Genomic DNA, 14,324 nt, shown 5'->3' with positions numbered 1-14,324 from the left:
GGTTGTGAGGTAATTCTTGTACCTAAAGATACAAAATTTGAGTAAATGACTTTGTTCGTACAGCAGGTAGCAAGCCAGAAGGCTACTGCTGGGCTCATATTTTACAAGTACATGAAACTAGTTGTTAGTTATGGGGCATGTTTACAAAGTGTTAACATCAACATATTTATGCCCATCTCCATATAGAATCTTCTTAATATAACTCAAGATAATTGATGTAACAAATTCACATCATGATCTTATCAATTTGGTTTTTAACATCAAAGTTCTGCCCCAGGCTTCAATCAGCACATACCAGACTGCTATGTCCCTATTCTCCAGAAGCCATATCGAGCACCCCACAGCTCTAACACCTCAGAGCCTAGTCAAAGGCCAAGAACACTTGCCTGATCCCCCAAATTTCCAACACAGGACCATTGACAGCAAGCCCAGTCATTCCAGATCATCTTCAGTGGGACAAAAAAAGAAAAAAACAGTTTTAATCCAATGGAGGCAATTTATTGTTATGAAGATTTCAGGAAACAAAGCTCAAAAAGGAACCAGAAAGGAAAAGGCTTTTCAGAATGTGGATAGAGCCACAAGTGTCATTAAGGAGAGAGAGAGAGAAACAGAGAGATGAAATTTATGTTGCTTAAGATCAGGTTTCACATAACGCCAGTTATATTAGCATATACTGGCAGGATTATCTTTCCCCACCTACAAATAGTCTAATGACCTCACAATCACAGAAATCACAGAGAACTAAGCTGAAGAGAGAACACTCCTCCCTGCTTCCCATCTTAGAGCAGCTGAATAATTTCCTGAGAATTCTATTCCTGAAGCTAGGAAGAAAAGTTTATTTATACATACACGCAATCTGCAAGTCTCCAGTTTCTATTCTTCCTTCCTCTCTGACCCTTCTCCTCCCCCACTTTGCACCAGAGAAGTCAGACTCCGGGAGTGCTTTCACAGTTTGAAGGCTAATCTGAAAGAGGAAGAAGAATCTGTATATCTGTATATATTGGCTAGCAAATGTGCCCCGCTCTCTCCCCTCTTAAAAATAGCAGCAACCCATCTTTGCAAAGAAGCTTGCCTATAGAGCAGGCACTCTGTGAATGGACTGTGCTTTTACGACACTACAGGGTATCAAGATACTGTGCAGCTCACCAGCAAGGATTAATTGCAAGGACTGGTAGATCGAATTTACTGAAGACTTGGAGCTTGCTTCTGAGAACAAACGCAAAAGGACAGTGAACTGTGGACCCTGAAGTTAGCAGGTAAGGAGACTCAGTATTCAGTACTAAGACCAGAACAGTATGTAGTAAAATGTTGCTGATGGTAAATTTTAGCAAATTCCCAGGAGTTTGGGGATAAGTTATCTGCCTTGCCTGCTTTAAGTTTGGGTGCTAGTATGAATTCTTTCTGCTTTATTTCTTAGCCAGAAATCTGATAATATGATCAGTCTGTCAACAAATATTGCTCAGTGCTTCTGCTAGGGCTCAACGTGGCAAAATACAGAGGAGACACACTCCGCAAGCCTCCAGTGCCTTTATAATTAAGCCAGAAATGTAAGACATATTTTCAAATCCCCATTTTGAGGGTTCAGTGGAGTTTCTCTAATGTAGTGACATTTTCCTTCAATATGGAAAATAAATATGTAGTAATTACTGAAGCTAAACCAGTGGAGAGTAAAATTTTCACAAGGTAGTTTCACATTTGTTATCCCACCTGAACCTTTCAACATCCTATAATTTAGACAAGGTAGGTGTTACTGTCCATGTTTATGAATGAGAAAATTGACTCAGAGAGGCTAAAAAATTTTCTTGAAACACACCGTACAACTAGAAAGTGGCCAGTTCTGGCCAGAGACTGTAAAAATAAAGCTCTCTCAACTATAAATGAATAGAAGAAAATTGCATGATCTATTTAGTAACTCAGACACATCTGGTGTAGACTAAGTTTACACAGAGCCAAAAATTCATACATTTTAATAAAATCTTTAGCCAGGAACATTTTTCTACTTAGCGACAAAAAAGGCTGTTTTCAAGAGGAAACAAATGGGTTTGTAAGTTCCACCTACTGAATTCAGTGGTTCTGCTTTCCAGTATTCTGATTATTTTGAAACCTAGAGAGAAGCTATGATACCATATGTCTAACAAATGATTATTTTAAAAGAAATTGTAACTAAATCTCAACTAGATTGTACACTATTTTAAAAACAAAAATATTTATATTTTTACAATGCATTATAAAATACAAAGGACTGTATTACATTTAAAATACATTAGGAAAATTTGTTACAAGACAATTTTAACTTTATTACAGAAGTCTTAATCATTCAGAAATGTTTTCTGTTGTTTACTATTAATGGCTCAATTCTAACTAAAAGCTATCTGTTTTTACATCATAAACAACCTCAAGTGCTATGTTTACATTCATCCATGATAAAAAATTGTTCCCCAGTTCCCCTAAGTATTGACTACACCAACCAATCAGGGTTCCTCCAAATAAAATAAGTCAGTTTGGGAGCCAGTAAGCACACAGATAATGGTAGGTTAAGAAAAGTTTGCTATTTGCTTTTAGACTTAATCTAGCATGTTAGTGTATTCCTAATCCAGAATCATCAATTCTCATTTTCTACTACCTCCCCTTAATGAAATTTTGATGCATTTAGAAACTACTTAGCTGTCATATAAGCAAGACTCTTCCACAGTATAGAAAATTATAAATTTGTATTTTCAGTATAATTGACCAATAATAAAGGATAATAAAGGGAAGGTGCTGATTCTTAAGGTACATACCCAACCTTGTGAATTCAATACTATGAATGGTAACTATCATAATCTCCCAAATAACATTGCCCTGTATGGACATCTACTTTGGTCCATTTTGTTATTCTCATGTTCCTAACACCTAACAGTGGCTGCTCTAAACTACCTTGCTGCATGGATTTCAATGGGAGAGAAACGGGGTAACTGGGATAACTGGGAGTTCACCCTTGCTTTGTCATGTAAACAACTGGGTGTTCTCTGGCAAGTTAACAGCCATTAGTATTTCTTGGTTCCTTTGTGTATCTAATGCAGTAATGAGCTGATAGGAATATTTTCTAAATCTCTTAAAATGATAAATATAAAATCTGAAAGCGACTTGAAAATACAAACCACCATCAGAAGGATTTTGTTTAAATTCCATTCATTCCAGGTGGATAAACATATAACAAAACTGACTGCATGGAGAGACAGTAGGGCTAGCTACTTTCTACTCCCTAGACTATATTGCTAGGTCAGGGACATCACTCTAAGTCTCAGCAACTTCATCCTACTCTTAGGACCTGTCAGTAGCATCAAACGCTCTGGATTATAGTTGTCACTAGCCCTACAATACTTATGCACACCTCAATGTGAACTCTAAAAGGAATAAAATATTTAAGAGTAGTATTTAAAAAGTATTTCTGTGAAAGCACTATCCACCTTTTGTTGTTACTACTTTAACCAAGCCCTTTGATTCTTAGGATTATATGCTAAGGATTAAAATAGTTTTTTGCAGCAAGTTTTGAATGCAACACAATATCCCACTACTCTTTCATAAAACCACTTGTTCAATCACAGATTTGGTTATAATACAAATCACGTTTTTAAAATATATAAGTATGTATAGTTGTGTGTGTGTGTGTGTGTGTCTAAAATAGAAAGACCTAAAGTCACTTTTATCTCTCACTCCAGTGTTATTTGCGTTTCAGGCCACATGAACATCTATGTGGTATGATTTAAGGGTCAGTGAGAAAAGCTTTCCCAGTTCAATCAGATATGAACAAACTGTTGAAAGATATATTTATATTAGTCAACCCTACAAAAGATAGATTAGTCAGTATGCCAATTTGTTGCTTTGCAGTGCAGAAATAAAACTGTTGGCTGGGTGTGGTGGCTCACGCCTGTAATCCCAGCACTTTGGGAGGCCGAGGTGGGCAGATCACAAGGTCAAGAGATTGAGACCATCCTGGCCAATATGGTGAAACCCCATCTCTACTAAAAATACAAAAATTAGCTGGGTGTGATGACGCATGCCTGTAGTCCCAGCTACTCGAGAGGCTGAGGCAGGAGAATTGCTTGAACCCGGGTGGCGGAGGTCGCAGTGAGCCGAGATCGCGCCACTGCACTCAAGCCTGGCGACAGAGCGAGACTCCGTCTCAAAAAACAAACAAACAAACAAACAAAAAACTGCTAAGAAGTCTGATAGACTCATAGCAAGAAGTACATATCCTCATCCCTACAGAAAAGGCAATAAAGAAAGCCATTCCTTTATCTAATTTGATTAGATAAATCCAGACATCTTAGGTCCATTAATTCATGTTACAATCAAGGTGCTAAAACACCCTCAGATGGCAATTACTTTTGCCTTTAATTAAGATTTCTTTATGGATTAGTAGAAAAGGCCACTGTATAAATTCTTCTATCCTGCTGCTTCATTCTGTCTCATCCCACTCCATCTCATCATGACCTCTCCTTTCTCTGTGCCCCACAGTCCTTCTTCTAGATTGGGGGGGGGCGGTGGGTACATACGGAAGAAAAGAGAAAAAAATACTTTAAATATGGGGGATAAGTTAGGAAGAGGTCCTTATAGAAATAGAGGAAAAGAGAGAGAAGAGTAAACATAAGCCCTTGGACATTTAACACATAGTTGATTTTCCTTTTGATGAATAAAATGTCATTATCTTGCTTAGAGTGCTTTCAGAATCAATACATCCCAGACATTTGAGCTCCTACATACGTGTAACTGATAGAAAAGAAACAGGAGTTCAGATCTAGACTTAAGGTCCTTGAGCTAAAGAAAAAATAGGAGACATTTGGGCATTCTTTTATTTTTCATCAATCCCTTTTCCCTAAAAGTGAAAGAAAAATCCAGTTCTGAATAGCATTTCAAGATGTCTAAAGTATATGACTTGTTAAGATTTCTCATAAATTTCAGATTAACAGTGTTTGTTTCTACAAAGGGTTGTCTTTGTGTTGTCATGGATTCACCAAGCTAAGTAGAATTGAGCTAATAATAACAACACTCAAACATCTCAGATGTGTCTTACATACTTATTCCAAAGTTCCTAGGAAATGTTCAGGCCTCAGAAGGTAATAAGGCTTCTTTTCATTCCAAATTGGTTACCATTTGTGTTTGATCTGAATTTGAATTCTTACTTAAGACAAAGGGCCTTAAATAAAAAGCAATCTCTTAGAGAACAACTATTTTGCAAGAGCCGGACATCTAAATGCCAAGATGATAGAAGCAGGCCTCAGAGTTAGCTGTGAGCAATGACCTCAGAACATCAGAGGATTCCAAGCTGCTGGTAATTAGGTAGAGAGTTATAGAGGTATTCCTGGAAAAAGGCCCTCTAGTTAGTGCTTTACAAAAAGTTCAAAAGTATGTGTGTAGGTTGCAACACATTTCTATCACCCAAACTAGGGGTGAAAGTATCCTCCACTATACACTGTCACCCACACTCATGCACTCCTCAAGATCTCTATTGCCTTTTGTTAACTTTCATTTCCCTTAAGTTCTGGTCTTATGCATCCTTTTAATCTGATTACACAGGATAAAGCATTTTTGGCACAGTACAATGGAAGGGGACACACTGTCATTAGTTCTGAATGCCACAGTCCAAGGTCCTTTTTGGTTTGACAGTGTCATGTGCTTAGATTCCAACTGTCTGACAACAGAATGGCCTGAATTGATGGGTTTGACGTTCTCCTCTTAAGGAGAATAAGAGACTACAGAAGAAACACCTGAGAGCTGTCAGCAATGAAGTATCAGTTCCCCCATAGTTTTTAAAACCAATGAGAATACATATCCTTGGAAATGTATTCCCAAAAAGCATATCCCTGTGAGCAGCACATCCCTGGAAATATGAAGTAAGAAAGCTACTTATTGTAATGATAGGGCTAAAGTGATCACAGACGGAAGGATCATTCTGCCCTCCTCCCCCAAATCTTTTACTACGATGGAAGAAAGTCACTGGGATCATTAGCATAGCCTGATGGTTTGTAGATTAAATCTCCATAGAGGATGAGTAGCTTTACTGTAGTCAATCAATAAACAATCACTCAATAAACATCAAATACACATTTTCCTATGTGCAAAGAGAGATATGATTGTGGGGTGGTGTGGTCAAAGTAGGTGAGCCTTATATGAATAAGAAAGAGAATAATAAAAATTTACATTTTAAAGAGCTTTGTAATTTACAAAACATTCATATTTGTTGACTCTCCTATTCATTCAGATATTGATTCAACAAACATTAATGAGTGCCTACTGTATCAAAAGATTAATACAGCATTGTCCCTAACCTCCCTGAGCTCAGAATTACAGGATGGCACAACCAACTTTTTTTCATTTGACAATAATAGGCTACATGGAGAGGAGGAAAGAGGGCACTGGGGAGTTGGTCAAATAAAAACAGGGCTCCACTGAGCTGCACCCTCTTTAAATATGTTTTCTGCATCCTGCCACTGCTCAGCAGCAGAAGAGGAAGTATCGGTTTTAGGAGCCCTGAGTCCCAGCCTCCCCACTTCTTCTTCTGCTTTGGCCCTGCCTTCATCACCCCACTCCTGCTGGCACTCCTCCAACACATACAGACTATCTATCCAGTGCATGCTAGCATTTACTAGAAAGGTAAAGGAAATCTTGGCAGGCATATAACTTAATAGAATCACAAAAGTACATCCAGATACTGATTTAATCTTTTTGTCTCTGCTGTTGGTTCAATCCAAAAATACCCATCAGTCTCATTCAGACCTATAATCAAACACATCCTTGAGTCTTTGCATTTCCATTAGTCTCTGACATATGGCAATTTTGAACTCTCCTCCAGCCCCACGAGACCACTTATGCCTTTTTTTTTTTTTTTTTTGAGACGGGGTTTCACTCTTGTTGCCCAAGCTGGAGTGCAATGGCAAAATCTCGGCTCACCACAGCCTCCACCTCCCGGGTTCAAGCAGTTCTCCTGCCTCAGCCTCCTGAGTAGCTGGGATTACAGGCATGTGCCACCACGCCCAGCTAATTTTGTATTTTTAAGAGAGATGGTGTTTCTCCATGTTGGTCACGCTGGTCTCAAACTCCCAACCTCAGGTGATTCACTCACCTTGGTCTACCAAAGCGCTGGGATTACAGGCATGAGCCACTGCTATGCCTTCTTTGTTTTAACATCTTTGCCTCCCTTTCTGCCCAAATGTGTAGATTCAATCTGCTCCACCCCCTTTCCTTTCTTCTCTGGTGATTTGTAAAGTGCCCATCCATGAGTCATGGTCCCCTGCACTCTGTGAATTTTCAGGCTAATTAGATTCTACCCTACTAGATATATCCACATTTTACTATCACTTTACACCATTATTTAGATTCTTGCATAACAGCACCTGCACTTACACACACACACACACACACACACACACACGCTCCTTCCTCTGATCCTAGACATCCACCCTGGGAAATTAGATACTCTGTTACTCAAAAGCTCTTAAGACCACAAAGTTGCTCTTCAAAGTTGCCCAATTAGGAGAGGAAAAGAGCAACAAATGAAGAAAGCAACTCACTGCTACTAATGAGCTATGAGCTTACTGTCTAAATGGGTGTGACAGACATGTAAGCAAAAAGAGTAATTACAGCAATAACAGAAAAACAGAGAGCCAAATCATGAGTGAACTCCCATTCACAATTGCGTCAAAGAGAATAAAATACCTAGGAATCCAACTTACAAGGGATGTGAAGGACCTCTTCAAGGAGAACTACAAACCGCTGCTCAATGAAATAAAAGAGGATACAAACAAATGGAAGAACATTCAATGCTCATGGGTACGAAGAATCAAGATCGTGAAAATGGCCATACTGCCCAAGGTAATTTATAGATTCAATGCCATCCCCATCAAGCTACCAATGACTTTCTTCACAGAATTGGAAAAAAACTACTTTAAAGTTCATATGGAACCAAAAAAGAGCCCACATTGCCAAGTCAGTCCTAAGCCAAAAGGACAAAGCTGGAGGCATCACGCTACCCAACTTCAAACTATACTACAAGGCTATAGTAACCAAAACAACATGGTACTGGTAGCAAAACAGAGATATAGACGAATGGAACAGAACAGAGCCCTCAGAAATAATGCCACATATCTACAACTATCTGATCTTTCACAAACCTGACAAAAAACAAGCAATGGGGAAAGGATTCCCTATTTAATAAATGGTGCTGGGAAAACTGGCTAGCCATATGCAGAAAGCTGAAACTGGATCCCTTCCTTACACCTTATACAAAAATTAATTCAAGATGGATTAAAGACTTAAATATTAGACCTAAAACCATAAAAACCCTAGAAGAAAACATAGGCAATACCATTCAGGACATAGGCATGTGCAAGGACTTCATGTCTAAAACACCAAAAGCAATGGCAACAAAAGCCAAAATTGACAAATGGGATCTAATTAAACTAAAGAGCTTCTGCACAGCAAAAGAAACTACCATCAGAGTGAACAGGCAACCTATAGAATGGGAGAAAATTTTTGCAATCTACTCATCTGACAAAGGGCCAATATCCAGAATCTACAATGAACTCAAACAAATTTACAAGAAAAAAACAACCCCATCAAAAAGTGGGCAAAGGATATGAACAGACACTTCTCAAAAGAAGACATTTATGCAGCCAACAGACACATGAAAAAATGCTCACATCACTGGCCATCAGAGAAATGCAAATCAAAACCACTATGAGATAGCATCTCACACCAGTTAGAATGGCAATCATTAAAAAGTCAGGAAACAACAGGTGCTTGAGAGGATGTGGAGAAATAGGAACACTTTTACACTGTTGGTGGGATTGTAAAGCAGTTCAACCATTGTGGAAGTCTGTGGCGATTCCTCAGGGATCTAGCACTAGAAATACCATTTGACCCAGCCATCCCATTACTGGGTATATACCCAAAGGATTATAAATCATGCTGCTATAAAGACACATGCACACATATGTTTATTGTGGCACTATTCACAATAGCAAAGACTTGGAACCAAGCCAAATGTCCAACAATGATAGACTGGATGAAGAAAATGTGGCACATATACACCATGGAATACTATGCAGCCATAAAAAATGATGAGTTCATGTCTTTTGTAGGGACATGGATGAAGCCGGAAACCATCATTCTCAGCAAACTATCACAAGGACAAAAGCCAAACACTGCATGTTCTCACTCATAGGTGGGAATTGAACAATGAGAACACTTGGACACAGGAAGGGGAATATCACACACTGGGGCCTGTTGTGGGGTGGGGGGAGGGGGGAGGGATATCATTAAGAGATATACCTAATGTCAAATGACGAGTTAATGGGTGCAGCACACCAACGTGGCACATGTATACATATGTAACAAACCTGCACGTTGCGTACATGTACCCTAAAACTTAAAGTATAATAAAAAAAAAGAAAATTAAACAACTTTAAAAAAAGAGTAATTACAGCACTGTAATAAATGAACCATGCACATGGGAGTATTCATAGAGAATGATAACTTCAACCTAAATCTTGAAGTATAAGTAGAAATTTGCCAGGTTCACCTCTTGATTATTTAAGTGTCAAAGAGGATGCATAGATCACCTTCAAGTAGCTAAGGCATAATGAGATAAGGATGCTGAACTAAGTTGGTTAAAAAAAAAAAAAGAAACAAAGGGTCAGGAGGCATTGCAAAATAAGAATCAACAGGACTCGAGGGATAAAATAAGGTTAGGGTGGAGTCAAAGATGACTGCCAGGTTCTATGCCTGACTTACTGGAAGACTATTACTGTCATTGAAAAAATAGAAACATAAGGTTGGGAAGTTAATTTTGAAGAGAAGGTTGTATTTATCTGAAAATATGTTTGAAATTTTTTAAAGGACAAGAGATCCAAGTAGAGCAATCTAATAAGCAGCTGAAAATAATAGACTAAAGTTTAGGTAAGTCATTTGTGGCTGTGGTGGACAGAGATTTGTTATTTGCATGAAAGTTTTCTTTTTATTTTTAACTTCTTCTTAAGTTCAGGGGTACATGTGCAGGATGTGCAGGTTTGTTACACAGGTAAATGGGGTTTGTTGTACAGATTATTTTGTCACCAAGGTATTAAGCCTAATATCCCTTAGTTATTTTTCCTGATCCTCTCCCTCTTCCCATCCTCCGCCCTCCAATAGGCCCCAGTGTGTGTTGTTCCTTTATATGTGTCCATGAGTTCTCATCATTTAGCTACCACTTATAAGTGAGAATATGCGGTGTTTGATTTTCTGTTCCTGCATTAGTTTGCTAAGAATAATGGGCTCCAGTTCCATCCATGTCCCTACAAAGGACATAATCTCATTCCTTCTTGTGGCTGCATAGTATTCCATGGTGTATATGTCACACATTTTCTTTATTCAGTCTATCATTGATGGGCATTTAGGTTGATTCCATGTCTTTGCTATTGTGAATAGTACTGCAATGAACATACACATGCATGTGTCTTTATAATAGAAGAATTTATATCCCTTCAGGTATATACCCAGTAATCGGGTTACTGTGTCGAATGGTATTTCTGTCTCTAGGCCTTTTAAATTTAATTTTAATAGTATTGGGGGAACAGGTGGTTTCTGGTTACATGGATAAGTTCTTTGGTGATGATTTCTGACATTTCAGTGCTCCCATCACCCAGGCAGTGTACACTGTACGCAATGTGTAGTCTTTTAGCCCTCACTCCCTTCCCACCCTTCCCCGAGTCCCCAAAGTCCATTATATCATTCTTACATCTTTGCATCCTCATAGCTTAGGTCCCACATATAAGGGAGAATATATAAATGTTTGGTTTTCCATTCCTGATCTACTTCACTTAGAATAATGGTCTCCAACTCTGTCCAGATTGCTGCAAATGCCATAATTTCATTTATTTTTATGGCTGAGTAGTATTCTATGGTGTAGATATACAACATTTTTTATACAGTCATTGGTTGATGGGCATTTAGGCTGGTTCCATATTTTTGCACTTGTGAATTGTGCTACTATAAACATGCATGTGCATGTGTCGTTTTCATATAATGACTTCTTTTCCTTTGGGTAGAAACCCAATAGTAGTATTGCTGGATCAAATGATAATTCCACTTTTAGTTCTTTAAGTAATCTCCATACTGTTTTCCATAGTAGTTGTACTAGTTTACATTTCCACCAGCAGTGTAAAAGTATTCCCTTCTCACCACACCCATGCCAACATCTATTATTTTTTAAATTTTTAATTAAGTCTTATAGGAGTAAGGCAGTATCTCATTGTGGTTTTAATTTGCATTTCCCAGATAATTAGTGATGTTGAGTATTTTGTCATATGTTTGTTGGTCATTTGTATATCTTCTTTTGAGAATTGTCTATACATGTCCCTTTTCCACTTTGTGATGGGATTATTTGTTTTTTTCTTGCTGATTTATTTGGGTTGTTGTAGACTTTGGATATTAGTTGTTTGTCAGATACATAGTTTGCAAATATTTTCTCCCATTCTGTGGGTTGTCTGTTTACTGTACTAATTATTTCTTTTGCTGTGCAGAATTCTTTTAGTTTAATTATGTCTCATCTATTTATTGTTGTTTTTGTTGTATTTGCTTTTGGGTTCTTGGTCATGAAGTCTGCCTTAGCCAACATCTAGAAGAATTTTTCCAATGTTATTTTTTAGAGTTTTTATGGTTTTGGGTCTTATATTTAAGTATTTGATGCATCTTGAGTTGATTTTTGTGTAAAGTGAAAGACAAGGATCCAGTTTCATTCTTCTACGTGTGGCTTGCCAATTATTTCAGCAACATTTGCTGAATAGGATGTCCTTTCCCAGTTTATGTTTTTGTTTGCTTTGTTGAAGATCAGTTGACTGTATGTATTTGGCTTTATTTTGGGGTTCTCTATTCTGTTCCATTGGTCTACATGTCTATTTTTATACCAGTACCATGCTGTTTTGGTAACTATAGTCTTGTAGTATTGTTTGAATTTGGGCAATGTAATGCCTTCAGATTTCTCCTTTCTGTTTAGTCTTGCTTTGGCTATGCAGGCTCTTTTTTGGTTACACATAAATTTTTGGATTTTTTTTCTAGTTCTGTGAATAATGATTATGGTGCTTTGACAGGAATTGTGTTATATCTGTAGATTGCTTTTGGCACTGTGGTCATTTTCACAATATTGATTCTACCCATCCATAAGCATGGGATGTGTTTCCATTTGTTTGTGTCATCTATGATTTCTCTCAGCAGTGTTTTGTAGTTTTCCTTGTAGAGATCTTTCACCTCCTTGGTTAGGTAGATTTCTAAGTATTTATTTTTTGCAGCTGTTGCAAAAGGGATTCAGTTATTGATTTGATTCTCAGCTTGGTCGTTGTTGGTGTATAGCAGTGCTACTGATTTGTGTACATTGATTTCGTATCCTGAAACTTTACTGAATTCGTTTATCAGATCTTGGAACTTTTTGGATGAGTCTTTAGGGTTTTCTAGGTATACAATCATACCATCAGTTAACAGCAACACTTTGACTTTTTTACTGATTTAGATGTCTTTTATTTCTTTCTCTTGTCTGATTGCTCTGTCTAGGACTTCTAGTACTCTGTTGAATAGAAGTGGTGAAAGTGGGCATCCTTTTCTTGTTCCAGTTCTCAGCGGGAATGCTTTCAAATTTTCCCATTCAGCATAATGTTGGCTGTGGGTTTGTCATGGATAGCTTTTATTATCTTAATATATGTTCCTTCTATGTCAATTTTGCTAAGGGTTTTCATTCCTAAATGAATGCTGGATTTTGTCAAATGCTTTTTCTGCATCTATTGAGATAATTATATGCTTTTTTCTGTTTATATATCACTTTTATTGATTTGTGTATGTTAAACCATCCCTGCACCCCTGATATGAAACTCACTTGATCATGGTAGATTTTCTTTTTGATATGCTGTGGGATTCAGTTAGCTAGTATTTTCTTGAGGATTTTTGCATGTATGTTAATCGGGGATATTCGTCTGTAGTTTTTCTTTTCTTGTTATGTCCTTTTCCGGTTTTGGTATTAGGATGATACTGGCTTCATAGAAAGATTTAGGGAGGATTTTCTCCTTCTCTATCTTTTAGAATAGTTTCAGCAGGATTGGTACCAATTCTCCTTTAAATGTCTGGTAGAATTCATCTGTGAATCCATCTGGTTCTGGACAATTTTTGTTAGCAATTTTTTTGTTACTGTTTCAATCTCCCTACTTGTTATTGATCTGTTCAGAGTTTCTATTTCTTCCTGATGTAATCTAGGAGGGTTGCATATTTCCAGGAATTTATCTATATCTTCTAGATTTTCTAGTTTGTGTGTATAAACGTGTTCACAGTAGCCTTGAATGGTTTTTTGCATTTCTGTGGTATTGGTTGTAATATCTCCCATTTCATTTTTAGTTGAGTTTATTTGGATCTTCTCTCTACTTTTCTTGGTTAATCTTGCTAATGGTCTATTAATTTTGTTTAACTTGTGAAGACCCAGCTTTTTATTTAATTGATCTTTTGGGGTTTTTTTTGTTTCAATTTTATTAAGTTCTGCTCTGATCTTTGTTATTTCTTTTCTTCTGTTGGGTTTGGGTTTGGTTTGTTCTTGTTTCTCTAGTTCCTTGAGGTGTGATCTTAGATTGCCTCTTCATGCTCTTTCAGATATTTTGATCTAGGCATTTAATGCTATAAGTTTTCCTCTTAGCACTGCTTTTTCTGTATCTGCGAAGCTTTGATAAGTTATGTCACTATTATTCGGTTCAAAGAATTGTTTAATTTCCATCTTGATTTCATGGTTGACCCAAAGATTCTTCAACAGCAGATTATTTAATTTCCATGTATTTGTATAGTTTGGAAGGTTCCTCTTGGAGTTAATTTTCAGTTTTATTCTATTGTGGTCTTGAGAGGATACTTGATATGTTTTGATTTTCTTAAGTTTATTGAGACTTGTTTTGTGGCCTATAATATGGTCTATCTTGGAGAAAGTTTCATGTACTGTTGATAAGAATGTATATTCTGCAGTCGTTGAGTATAATGTTCTGTAAATATTTCTTAAGTCCATTTGTTCTAGTGTACAGTTGAAGTCCATTGTTTCTGTGTTGACTTTCTGTCTTAATGACATGTCTAGTGCTGTCAGTGGAGTATTGAAGTCCCCCACTATTATTATGTTGCCATCCATCTCATTTCTTAGGTCTACTCGTAATTGTTTTATGAGGTTGGGAGCTCCAGTGTTAGGAGCATATATATTTACGATTGTGATATTTTTCTGTTGTGCTATTTTATCATTATATAAGGTCCCTCTTTGTCTTTTTTTACTGTTATTGATTTAAAATCTGATTTGT

The 14,324-nt window shown here is 37.3% G+C and overlaps 1 protein-coding gene across 1 annotated transcript in view; it reads left to right on the top strand.

The window, feature by feature from the left end:
• The first annotated feature begins 748 nt into the window (after positions 1 to 748).
• Positions 749 to 14,324, top strand: part of CYSLTR1 (cysteinyl leukotriene receptor 1) — a 62,786-nt gene continuing 49,210 nt past the window's right edge. The window contains exon 1 of the mRNA XM_031005919.3: positions 749 to 1,256. The gene's annotated coding sequence lies outside the window, so the exon portion shown is untranslated. The remainder of the gene's footprint in view (positions 1,257 to 14,324) is intronic.

This window comes from Gorilla gorilla, chromosome X (genome assembly GCF_029281585.2).
Source record: "Gorilla gorilla gorilla isolate KB3781 chromosome X, NHGRI_mGorGor1-v2.1_pri, whole genome shotgun sequence".
NCBI lineage: Eukaryota > Metazoa > Chordata > Mammalia > Primates > Hominidae > Gorilla > Gorilla gorilla.
This window is presented reverse-complemented; position numbering and strand designations above follow the sequence as displayed.